Source organism: Ostrinia nubilalis, chromosome 26 (genome assembly GCF_963855985.1).
Source record: "Ostrinia nubilalis chromosome 26, ilOstNubi1.1, whole genome shotgun sequence".
NCBI classification, from domain to species: domain Eukaryota; kingdom Metazoa; phylum Arthropoda; class Insecta; order Lepidoptera; family Crambidae; genus Ostrinia; species Ostrinia nubilalis.
This window is the reverse complement of record NC_087113.1, coordinates 301,594-315,791: the sequence shown is the minus strand read 5'-3', so window position 1 is coordinate 315,791 and position 14,198 is coordinate 301,594. Positions and strand designations below refer to the sequence as shown.

Below are 14,198 nucleotides of genomic sequence, written 5' to 3'. Positions count from 1 at the left end.
TAAGATATTATCTGTGTACAATGGTTAGAATGGTTAGTAGGGGAGCCGTAGCGGGGATTTCGGGACTTACTAAAGAGTGGCAGACTAACATACAAGGAAATACTTTGTACCTTGTTGATTACCTCTAAGTATGAATTTTTGATATAAAACGGCATTAGTTCTTATGCCTCTCACCCAAAAAATACCTCAATTAAGCCCAAATTTGAGACCGCAGCCAAACTTTGAGTGACGATGGAAACTAGCCTAGATGGAGGTCACATGAAATTGAACTTCTGCTTCTTCATTGATAGACTTATCATTTACCATACATTATCATTTTGTATTCCAATTTCAAGTCACTTTTTTTTCGCTTACTGTTTAAACAAAACGTGGGATTTTTTTAAATCTCAGGTCTTTTGAACGCACATCTGAACGATGTCTGGTTTTAATTTCTTCAGTTACTCCGTGACCATGGCGCTTGCAACAGTGCCGAAATATTGGAAACTCAAAACTAAGGTACATGGTAGCAATCCCGTCCGTCAGTAATATAATAGGAAAATGTCTTGAAAAATAAGTAAATCGTATATTACTTTATGTAACTAATTTTATTATTTATCATACTTATAACTAATCACTTCATTCAGAACTAGAAAATGATTCCAAGGATTCCACTTTTCTTCAATAGATGATCAAGATAAAGAGGTATTTATTATAAATTGCTCTTCCACCATTTCAATTATTCTATCTTACATCTTACTTGATGAAATCTTTTTCAATTTTATTTACATGGTCATAACATTTTCACCATTCCTCTGCACCAATTTGTGAGGTACACCTGAAACCCCGATAAAGCAGCTATTATAAGAATAATATTTAAAAAAAACCCTCCTTCTGACGCAGTTAGGTAATAAACTAAATATATCCAATTTCACTCCAACTTACTGTCAACTCAACGACGCGCTTTAAAATCAAAGATTGACTGTGAATTATGCCTTATTTTACAATACACATTGAAAACAATATGACTTGCTTGAGCTTTTTTGACTTTTTCACAAAAATAACAAATAGGCATGAAGAGATTACAAAATTTCAGCAGCGACTGACAGTTCACTTGATTTACGTTGACAGGTGACAATAAAGCAATAGACATTTGCCATATGAAAGACACACATTTCCAATATTTTTGTTTGCCATGAGATTCTGGTACACCTATCATTTAATGAAAAGATAAACTAAATTTTTTCAGCACAACGAAAATCTGCTTTGGCGCGTAGCAATGCAACGTGACAACTACAGTTCGGACTTCTTTATGCGTCCACTACACATAAAATAAAATTCGAACTATCGCACATTTTTTCTTTTTAATTCTAATTCAGTAAAAAATGTTTTTGAAACCTTCATTCAAAATTCAAAAGTTATTATCATATGACAGAACTTATGACCAGACTATGTACAGTCACGGAATGAAAAGGTTCGTCAGTTTTCAAATTGATTCCTTCAACGAATCGCGAGCACATATTACCTTTTGAAAGTACATATTATTATGTTACAGAATAATCTCGAGTTAGAGAAAATAATCTTTAACTGTTCGTCAGTAAAGTTCAAAATTATTCAGATCAAAGTTGTTTGACGATTTAACTTGTCAAAAAGATTATTATGATTGATAAACTAAAACCTTCTTGTTGGTTCAACCTGCCATTATCTATTAAATAAAAAAAAACTACATTTTGTAGCATTGCACTGATGGGATAGAAAAATAAACAAGCAAAACCTTATTCGTTAGCAAACGTCATATTTATTTAAATGTTAGCAGCATTGTTTCTTGCACGGTTATGTTGGCAGGTTTGACTCTTACAGTACTTAGTGCAAGCGAAAACCGACACTAAGGTGACGAACCTTTTCATTCCGCGACTGTACATTGAATAAAATATTTTTCTTTTTATCATCAAGCTTAGCAGTCTAATAAGTTACTATGACACTCGAGTTAATCCACATTCAGCACCTTAGCCTCCCCTTCTACAAGGCCCTCTACAAATGTCAAAACGTCACTTAACCCTTTTAGCACCAGTTCTTTTGTTCTTGAGAAGATGTACCCAAATTTTTATATCAATTTAATTATAGTCCAGTCGTTTGGTACAAATTAACGTGGTTACCTGGAAAGTGTTCCGTGAGTTTTGAAAATTGGTGATTAAAATAGATTTCGCTATGCTCTCTGTTAGTCTGTTAGTTAAGTGTGATTGCCGCGCTCGTTGCGAAATTGGAAAAATGCTGCCTTAGAGAAGATTTTTTATAGTTACATTCTTTCCTATTTCGTCGTTCCAAATGACGTTCACTGCTGGACAAAGGCGAGAGGCCTTTGGGTTTTCCATAGGTTTTTCATAATGAACAGTCCTGCGCTGCCCGCATTCAGGTTCTTCCCGCGACCTTTACCAGATCGTCGGTCCACCTAGTAGGAGGCCTGCCCACGCTACGTCTTCCAGCCCGTGGTCGCCACTCAAGAAATTTTCTGCCCCAATGGCCATCGTCTCTACGAGCTATGTGTCCCGCCCACTGCCACTTGATTTTAGCAATTCTGCGTGCTATGTCGGTCACTTTGGTTCTCCTGCGGATCTCCTCATTTCTGATTCAATCACGCAGGGAAACCCCGAGCATAGCCCGCTCCATTACCCTTTGGGTGACCTTGAGCCTTCTTATGAGGCCCATAGTAAGCGACCACGTTTCAGAACCTTAAACTTTCCTATTTATTTCACGACTAGCTTTTGCCTGCGGCTTCACCCGCGTGAAATTTAGTGTCACAGATCGGCATAAATTATAGCCTATATGTTAATCTGGGTTACAAACAATAATATTGTACAGTTTCAACAAAATCCGTTGAGTACTTTTTGCGTGAAAGAGTAACAAACCTGAGACACAGGAATCTTCCTAGTTCAGGTATCAACCCACCAACATTCTTACTTTTTGTTTTTCCTGATTGTTTGTTATCATAATATTATCTGTTATGTTGGTGAGAAATAAACATTACTTTACTTTATTTTAAACTTCTAGACATCCAAACTTTCGCATTTATAATAATAAGTAATGTAGAAACAAACAAGACAAAAAACATTTATATTTCAGCAACGCAAATTTTTTTATACTTCAGCATATTTAGGACACCCGGCAGCGTGTCCTGCCATGATCAAAGAAAAAAGAACTCGCAATTTAGCAGGTACATTAATTTGACTGTTTCACAACTCTAAATCTATTTAACTTACATTACATGAAATTTATCACATTTATCAAAGCTTCTTAGCTTGTCTATGTCCCAAAAATTATAAAATGAAAAAAGTAGTTGTCAAAAACCTTTTTTAAGGCGGATTTTTTTCAATAAGGCGGGCGCGCGCGTCTATAAACGAGGTCACAAAATTCGGAAAGAACATAGCGAAATCTATTTATTCACCAATTTTCAAAAATTCCGGAAAACTTTCCAAGTAAAATTAACAAATAACTGGACTATTTACTCGTTATTGAGCACAGAGACACAAACTTGGTTATTTTTCCAGGAAATTTATATTTAAGTCCATAAATGTAAATATGGCTTCATAGTGCACAAAATTGGCAATAGGTGGCATAATAATGGTTACTTTTGGGTTTGAAATGTGATTGATCGATGACAACTAACAACAGTTGTCAGTTAGGTAAAATTTTATTTAGTTGGAAAAAGACAAAAAGTGGTAAATGGGTTAACGTGCGGGGGCTGAAAAATCATGTTGTGACGTCACGCGCGAATATTGGAAATTTTTGAAAATTTTAAAAAGTCCGTAAACTTCTCGAGGCTCTATCTTCGGTAATACTGGATGGATTGAGGTGAAATAAAAACTAGTGTAATGTGTGTGATCTAAACTTTAAATTAAGTCATAATTTAACTTAATATTACAACTTATGCGTGTTGTCCATTCTGCGAGCTATGTCGGTCACTTTGGTTCTCCTGCGGATCTCCGTGTTTGATACTAATATTTGCAAACAGTCTAAAGAGGAATGTTCTAAATGTTTAGATGTGCTATGAATAGAATCTACTACATTGGCGTATTATATTCCTACGCGTATTCATCATGTTTCTTAATTTATATGAGTATTATTTTTAACTAAAAATCCAATAAACCTATTAGCGAGCAGGTCTATTAACAAGACAAGGATAACTATGACGTAATTTCAAAAACACCTTACGTGACGTTATTCCGGTTATCTGTAGTGGCTTTCAGTAACGATGTAATTATATTATTATGCGACCGACTTTACTAATTTTTTAGGTTAAGTTGAGAGAGCAATTTCAATAGTAAAAGGTGTTTAAAAAGAAGGATTTGATTCAACTGAAAAAATGAACCCGCTTTCTCTCAACGTCCATGACCGCAGCCAAGCGCCGTGTCTTTGGTACTACTCGTCCGATTTCCGGCTTCTTTCACGAGATCCTTTCAGATCTTTAACAGCTTTCGCTCGCACGCAAACACCGCCCTTACAGTATTGACATACGACGCATATTCCCGTGAAAATATATCAGGGAAAATTGTAAAGGCCGTGTATTTAGGTTCAAGATGAGAATTTAGTGCTGTATTACTTTTACGTAGACTCGGCTGACGGACGAATTCCGTTTATTGGGTCGGGATGGCCTTTCGACTTTGGAAGTTTTATTTGTATGAGTTTTATGTGATTTGAATACTTAAGTGGGCGTGAAATATTATTTACTTATGGAGATTCGAGAGATTTATGCCTGAATACTGAGGAGGTATTCGAAATGAATGTTCGGAGCTTATTGGATGGAGGTTTCGGGAAGAATTACTAAAGTTTATCTCATGCGGGAGGAGAGCGTAATCGAGTTTAGATTTAGTGCAGTCGTTTTACTTACACGCCTCCGTAGTAGGGTAAGTGCGCTAGTTTTCGTCCAATTATCGGAGTTGCCAACTTTGTGATGCGAAATGAATATCTTAAAATACCCTTAATCATATGTATCATATGTCATTTTAGTCCTTATATAGTCTACTTTACGTTAATATTATATGACAATAAGTAAATACCACGGGTTTTTTTTATAAAAAATATTTTATGCAAAAGAGGCGATTTCACTAGTTTTCGTCCAAAAAAATCAGTTTTCGTCCTAGTGTACGCTAGTTTTCGACCACTGTGTAGAAAAAAGGGTGCAGTTGAATTATTAACTTAAAACCAATTCTACAATACAGTAACTATGAATTGTGGTATATCATTTGAAAGGTAATTTTGTTAGCTTTCAAATGATATCAAAAAGATTTAAATAAGTTTCTTACCTAAATTTTGGAAAATATTGCAATAGGTCGAAGGACAAATGGACGAAAACTAATCTACAGGAATAGCTAATTTTGGTTTTCGTCCACCCCAGTGCTTGCTCATGACGTCATGGACGAAAACACAACAACGTTTAAAGCTGTTTTTTGTTTTCGTCCACATCTTTTTAACGGTTTTTATGGGTTTATCACTGTTAAAAAGTGGACGTAAACTAAAATGAGGAGTGTCTATTCAAAAGGGGATATTTACATTTTTATTATTTATTAAACTGAGTATGCAGTCTTGTTCTTAGTGCTGAATACTCACTTTCGTCACTTGAATCTTAATCAAAACGGGATATTCTCCCAAGTAAATCAGCTTCAAATATGAGTGTTCATTTCAGAACAGGATATTTACACTTACAAAATTAAAAAAATAATAGTTTTTTTTCATTTCATAACAAGAGAGGATATTTACAATACAAATATTTACACTATACCAATTAGCCGTTTCAAAACGGGATATTTACTTTTACATAGTGTTTTATTTCCTTTAACTTTATGCTTTAGGATTTATTTTTAGACATTTTACTCTGTAGAACGGAACGCAAAATTAACGTAAAACGGAATCTATGTTGAGTGATTGTCTGACACCTGATATTGGACAAATCAGTATTTGAATGTCTAATAATTAAAAAAATATAATTCTGTTTAGTAGCGTCTTTAATTTTGGTCATTATTATTATTTAAAAAAAAGAATAATCTGTGTTTTATCAGGCCTGTTCATCTCCTCGAGTTTACATCGAAAACAAAACACACACGATGGCCCACCTACAGGATACTATTCGACAAGGCCTCACATACGAGCGAACTTTGACTTACGCACGCGTATTCTTGTGTATGACGGAAGAAAATAAAGAAAATGGTACTAAATACTGTGCAGTATTTATCTGCCTAAATAATAATAAAAACACAGAATGTACATTTTTAAGTTGCCTCAAGACACTGAGAGGTAAATAAGTAGTTAATATTATTCATGATAATTCATGCTAAATCATGTATTTCCTCCGCCATTTTCCACAGCTTCGGCGCAGTGCCGATCACTGACGTTTGTCAACAAAATGGTGCTTGACTCTTGAGACCAGCTAAATTACACCATATTGTTAATGACATTGAGCATAATTTTTTTTAAATACCTTCGCGAAGTAAAACTTCTGTACGTAGTACTTATTATTATTCTGTGGTTTTATTATCATTTAAAATCTTGAGATGTACAATACAAAAGAGGATATTTACAAAATAGTAGGCTCAACTAAAGGGGATATTTACAGTAAGTACAGGACAAAGGGGGATATTATAAAAGATCCGTGTCAAAAGAGGATATTATGATTTTTCTGAACTCTGTAACTTTAAATTAACAAGTCATATTTTTTGGCAAAAAGTGTAGTTAGAACACTGTAATGAAATAGTTTCATAACAGAAATAATGCTTTTCGGTAGGTCTGTAAATATTTCCCATATAAGTTTTTCCCATTTTGTGAAAAATAAGATAGAATGTAGGTATCCCCTTTTGAAAAGACACTCCTCAAATGTTTAATGTAATAGCAATAAAGATCATATTGGAAGAAAAAGCATTGTATTTTGTAGGTCCATTGAAGTAAAATGATTATTAAAAATATTAACTAGGTGTCAGGGTTTCCGTCCAAGTGGACGAAAATCAAAATCTTGCAAAATTATTATGCTAGTATTAGTCCACTTAATTATCTAAGATTTATATACAAAAACTTTAATAAACCCTTAAAATAGTGTTTATTATGCTAATAATTAGACATACGTGCCAAAAACATTACGTAAAGTAGCTAAAACATTAATTAAACATACCATGAAAGTTCCCTACCGGCACGTTTTTTTTCTAACTTGACGACGTTTTCCATACACCTGTGTGCAGCAGCAACTTCCGTAGATTTTTTTGGAGTTATTACTTGTCAAATTACATTTTCATGCAGGCAGAACTGTTACTTAGATATTATAGATTGTAACAAGTCCAAACTTGCGCGGAAATCTAGGTTTGTATTCTAATTTTCCGTATTTGTTTGTGGCAAGTCGGTCAAATGGACGAAAACAGGAGCTGGACGGAAAACCGGCGCAATTACCCTACTTTGAATCATACAAGATGAAATAATAAACAATATTATGTTAACATTAACTCTATCGTTAAGTCAAACATCAAATAATATTATGGTATTCTCGTGAAAACGACTTCAAACGTAAAAATGCACTAATTTAAGAACTCGATCGTTAACAGAACGAAACACACTTCATTCTGATAGTAAAAAACAGAAGTGAAATGCGACGTTATTTTTATAGATGATGTTAATTTAGTTTTTCCATAGGAATAATGTTTCAGTTGAGAATTGGATTTTATTTAAATCTAGGTAGCTTACATTTTGCTCCCACTCAGAGTACCGACGAACTGGTGAAGGTCGCAGGCAGCATCAGGATGAGAGCAGCGCAGGACCGTTCCAGCATTGGGCGTGCTTTGACTGAAACAAACATAATTATGTACTTTTACAAATTAAACATAATTTGATATTTATTGGTCACTAGCGGCCGCCCGCGACTACGTACGCGTGGATCCCGTTTTACACTCTTAGGGGTGGAGTGAAAATCCTTTCTTAGCGGATGCCTACGTGATAACATCTCCCTGCATGCCTTTCAGCCTAATCCATCCAGTTGTTTGGGCTGTGCGTTGATAGATCACTATGTCAGTCAGGCAGTCAGTCACCTTTGAATTATAATTTAGAAGAAGATTGTCACAAATATCTGAGAAGTCTGAGATGTCGTGTGTGTGTCACAAATTCAACGAACTACTTACCTACGCTTAACAATTTCCATGTACCTACCCTCTATCATGTTGAAGGTATTGATGTAGGCACGTACCTAAGGACCTAAGGACGTCCTTTAGTAAGTACATTTTGAAAAACACGTCTGCTGTACAAATATTAATAGAATTTCCCATGAATCGTACATCCTAACTAAATAGTAACGTCTTTAAGGCCACGTGGAATGACATAGCTAGAAGGAATACAGCCAGTCTATGGATAATTTTCTTTTATTACTGTAACCTCTGCTGTATTTAGGGCGTAAAGTGTTTTATTAGGAAGCACCATAATAATATTGCGATGATTATAATTAGATCATAACAAACAGAATAATAATAATAATAATAATAAGGTTCTCTTGCAATACCGGAACAACCAGTTCCGAGAATCTTTAAGAAGAAAATATAGATAATAATAATATCGTTTATTTCTCACCATAACCGTATACAAACAAGGTTCATTACAAAACATAATTATGCTAGTATACAGTAAAATATTGGCTATGGTGGGCTGACACCTGAACTAGGTAATGACACCTGTATCTCAAGTAGTCAGCCCTCCACCTCATAAAAGTTACTGATTAACATTTATTATGTGGGTACGTACACTAAACTAAACTATTTCGGAAGTAGTCCTCAGTGCAGCGCTGTGTGTAATGCAGAGATAATGCGTAGTGCATTAGTGTGAGTATCGTGCGCGGGTGATTGTGCGAAGGAGACGGTAGGTGTCCAGTGATGCGCTCGTTACTACGGGTGCGAGAAAATCGACACGATGTTTTTAGTGACGTGCGTGTGAGCATGATTGTGAGCGCGCGACATGTGGTATGGGATATGGCCTAAGCGACAGCGATTTTTACCCGACTACGGCAAAACAAAAGAAGGGTTATGATTTTGACCTGCTATGTATGTATGTATGCATGTATGCATGTATTCATGTATGCATGTGTGCAAAATATTGAGTTTACAATAACATGTTTTTTCTTTAATCTAATAGATATCACCTAGAGACACATAGATAGATAGATAGATATTTATTTGCATATTTTGGTATCAATATGAATTGAGCACTTAAATTGCCCTTATTAATAATTAATTAAACTGAACATAGTTCTCCACTCAATATTTACTTATTTAAATGCCAGAAAACTACACTACAATTATTTCACTTAGCTGTCATTCTCATTACATAAAAGTATTCACTCTTTCCTCCACTGTGGTGGAGGAGGCTCATAGTCCAGCAGTGGACTGTAAAGGGCTGTTGATGATGATGATGATAATTCACTCTTTCAAGATACAAATAAGTACATAATAACGCTGCCTCAACGCCATGCGTTTCCAACTTTTCATTTTGTTTGTAATGGACTGGCTGTCGTATTCGTTCTGTGCCAATATTTTGATAGTGGGTGTTGACGGCAGGCGGCGGGATCAAAGAACGCGGCTAATCGTCGGGGATTCGCTGTAATTACGTAATACCTATCTAATATTCACTGTGTTTAATCTGACGACTGACAGCTGAAGCTCATTGAATGAGGGCTTAGTTATTACGTTACACGAAACAGGAATAAATTTTATTCTTCTTTTATTTAGTGTCAGACTTTGTAAGTTGTCTTAAGACCCCCAGTATGTGTTTTGAACTATACAGGGTGTTTGGTAAATGGGTATATGAGCCGACACTAGCCCTGGATGTTAACATGGGCATATAAATGGTATGGTGAAATCAGAAAATTGATATCTTCATTTTAATTATTTTAATTTTCATACAAATCGGATTTTATAAAATTTATTTTGTATGAAAATTTAAAGAAATAAAATGATGATATCAAATTTCTGACTTCACCATACCATTTATATGCCCATGTTAACATGGGCTAGTGTCGGCTCATATACCTACCCATTTACCAAACACCCTGTATAAAAGAAGAAGAGAAAGAAAGTAGAAGAAGAATATTAAAGGTTTGTAATTGCCCTACACAACTATGTATGCTAAATAATATTATAATAGGAAGGTATCGTTTGTTACTGATTTGGGTGTTATCAACTGAAGTTACAAGCTCAATGTCAAGCTTTATTAGCCGCCGTGACGATTGACAAATCAAAAACTTTTCAGGCGCTTTATCAAGCTTGCAATTTCCTAACTAAACTAGATGCAACTATACAAAGCAATCAATCTATTTGTTCTATCTTAAATTCGAACCAAAGACCTCTAGAAGTCAGTGAATGTTCTGCCACTAAAAAAAAAAGCCTGGTCCGTGAGCACGTAGAATCCCGTCCAATGACCCCAAGCTACCCATCCTTATTGCTCGCGCGTAATTATATTGCTGTCGCGACTGTGCGACGCGCGCCCGCAGTGAGTGTGCGAGCGCGGGATTCTACGTGCTCACGGACCAGGCTCTACCAATAGACTATCCAAGAGTCACTTGTAGTCATGGTAGCTCATAATGTTTAGGTGGCAATCGTCTACGAGAATACGTAGCTCTTCGTAGCTTTGTAGTATGCAGTCACTTACCTACAATTTGCTTTCATATTAATGGTCATAATAAAAAAAATGTGACGTATTTGCAGAGGGATGGAGTACGTTACTAGCAGAATGTTTGGGTTACTGTGAAAATAATCGCATCTGATTTATGTAGGTACTTTTCCTAAGTTAAATTGTTTAAAGTAGGGTACTTAAATGTTATTCTGAACTTTGTTACGTCTTGTTTGAATAGTGTAATTGGTACTACCGTTCTATTCATGAATAAATAAATAAAATAACATTGGAATATAGGTAGGTACTTTTTACCGACTTTTACAAAACAAGGAGGTTTTCAATTCGATTGGTGTAGTGTGTATGTTGTTGTGGTGTAGTGTTAAATGTAAGTTATTATTACGTAATAAGAAGGTACCTAGTAGTAGAGTAAGTTATGCTATGACATTAGATTTTCCCTGTAAAGATAGTGTAGTATTTTTTTTCCATGTAGGTATGTAGGCCTCCATTGATTATGTAAAATTAAACTGTTACTTAATATTAGAGGTACCAATTAATATAGTTCCAGTAAAACGATATTGAAATATAAATAGATCAGTTACTGAGTGGTTGTGAACGAAAAGCTCTCAACACACGAGCAGGATTAAGTAGGAACATTACATGCTTTTGTTTTAATATTCCTAGAAAGTTGATCCTACTCAAAATCTAATATTCCCTATAACGCGCAACGTAACGATATTATTATTAAATGGAACGGTGTGAGTAACAAAAATGTTCATCAATTCCTGGAAGAGCATTTAAAACTAAAGAACTGTGATTTGTTGGATTTGCTCTGTCCGACCCAAGCAAAATATATATATTTAAAATACGTTTACAAAAATTCGTGGAAAAGAATGTGATGAAAAATATTTTTACTACAATTTGAATTCAATCATAGCCACAATAAATTAATTGATGGTAACTAATCGATAAGGGATAAAAACACGGAAAATGTGATTGATGCAACTCTCTCTTCATACTTTCCTGGCTTAGGACAGGTCAATATACTGTCTAAATGTTTCGCAGCGAAAGTAGGTAGGTACTTAATGTAAAATAGCAATAAAGAAAGAAGTTCTTCTTCTTCCTCGGTCCCTCACTGATGAGGATCGCGACCACATAATACTATTATTAGTGTTCCTCCACAGATTGTTTAGACAAGACAAGAGGTTAGGAAACAGGTAACTAGCTAGGCATTTTTGGCGTATTTATAAAGTTCGTCAAATCACACAATCACCTTCAATTCAATTAATCAAAATTTACAGCTACTTACATGACAATTTGGTACATTAATCTTAAGAAATTACCGAAACGCGTACCGTTTACGGCTACGCACGTCTCTGCACATCTTCGCAGATTGTTGTGCACTCATGAAAGCACTTGTGTCCATTCTTATGTCCTCAAACGCACTATGATTTCGTGATTTTAGTTTACGTTGGTTATTAAACACAATAGCATACACTTACACTCTGCATTGTAGGATCTATCTACTTCACTACACAGATAAAAGTCAACGGCGTTAGGTCAGCTGAACGTGGTAGCCACGACTGGCCCTCCACGCCACGACCACGACCAATCCATCGCGTGGGAAATTCATCCATTACTCATACATAGGTACATGTCCAGTGTCCACTATCCATTTATGTATGTTATGGCACATTTTAAACGAACTACATGAACTGACAACGCGAGCTGTTGTATGAGACTGCCTACTGGCGCGAGCGAGCGCCGAGCCGCCGCCGAGCGGCGACTGGCGACCGTCTGTCTGGCGCCGCCTGCGGCCGATGCGTACGCGCGTAGGGTAAGTTCTCTACTTTACGGCCGGTATTATTTTTTTAAGAAAAATGCTAATTTTTAAGGGTGGGTTGCACCATCTTACTTTAACTTTGACAAACGTCAAAAATCTGTCAAACTCCATACAAAAACCAACGGTTATCGTCATAGTAACCGTCAAAGTTAGGTGGTGTAACTCAGCCTAAGAGATTTTTTTTCATCGGTTTTGGACTCTATACATACATTATATTGAAATTAAATAAGACTTTATACTAACACACTGTATACTACCCAGTGACTCAGTGGGTGCATTTAGGTGGGTGCCCTCTCAGACACATAACATTTTTCATCATAATTTAGTTTGGTATAACAGTATTTGCATAAAGTTTTTTCGAATAAACTTTGATATGGATAGTTTTATTTATTTATTTATTTATTTATTTATTTATATAAGGCACAGCTACAGAGAACAAACAATAACAATACAATTAACACAACAACATAGCACAATATTAAGTCTGAACTCCGATTAGAGCCAGGCACAGCATTTAAATAACAAAGAAATAACAAAAAAACGGGCTTATAAACAAAAGACAGTTTCACTCAATCTTATTATAACAATTCATTTACCCTATCCCTACAAGTCCGAATAAATGTATTAGTTGGACCGAAGAGGTCCAGATCTTTACTTACATTATTGTACGATCTGCACATTCGGTAGATAGGGTCATTGAATGTGACATTATTATGAGCAACTGGTATGGAAAAAAGATTTTGAGTTCTTGCACTACCAGTGGTCTTAAATGAGAAATGGCTTAGCAACTCACTTGAATCCCATTTGGCATTTATTATTTTAAACAATATTGAGAATTCCGCCATCCTGCGTCGTTGAGCGAGAGACATAATTAAAAATGTGATAGTCTCAATTCATAAGATGGTAATCTGCGTCTCATACCGCACCTGGCGCTCAGAACACGGAGGAAACGCCTCTGTACGGATTCGATACGAGAGATGTGGCAGAGATAGAAGGGTGACCAAATGATTGAACAATATTCTAATATGCTTCGAACCAATGTTACAAACAGCAATACAATACTATCGGCTTTTCTGAAAGGTTTCGTAGTTCTAAGAACAAAACCTAAAACTCTATTAGCCTTTGAAACGATATAGTCGTAGTGATAAGTGTATGATAGTTTCGAGTCAAGTAGTACACCAAGGTCCTTAACTACGTTAAGGCGTTTGAGTACAACAGCATTAATGTTATAGTCACGTGTCATTGCCAATCGTTTTTTAGTGAATGTGATGACATTACACTTCTCAATATTCAAAGACATATTATTTTTAACACACCATTCATGTACCATATCAATATTGCGCTGCAACACCTCGCAATCCCCCTGAGTGCGTATCTCTTTATATATCTTTATGTCATCCGCGTACGCTAGGCAATCACAAGTCATTAAATTAAGAAGATCATTGACAAACAATACAAACAACAGAGGTCCCAAATTGGAACCTTGTGGTATACCAGAATAGGCCGTGAATGGTACGGAATCATAGCCATAGACTGTGACTAACTGGGTACGATTATCGAGGTACGACTCAAGCCATCGCAGGAGTGAGCCATGTATACCGAGATGATGAGCCTTACGACTTAGTATTACATGGTCGACCTTATCAAAGGCCTTAGAGAAGTCGGTATACAATGCATCAACTTGAGTACGCCTATCAAAGCTAGAGTTAAGGAAATGAACAAATGTGAGAAGATTGGAAGCAGTAGATCTACCAGG

The 14,198-nt window shown here is 35.8% G+C and overlaps 1 long non-coding RNA gene across 1 annotated transcript; it reads left to right on the top strand.

The window, feature by feature from the left end:
* The first annotated feature begins 340 nt into the window (after positions 1-340).
* LOC135084542 (uncharacterized) lies at positions 341-1,330 on the top strand. Its single transcript, XR_010259881.1, has 2 exons — positions 341-495; positions 1,226-1,330. It is a non-coding gene; the product is annotated as an uncharacterized LOC135084542 (long non-coding RNA).
* The last annotated feature ends 12,868 nt before the right edge of the window (positions 1,331-14,198 follow it).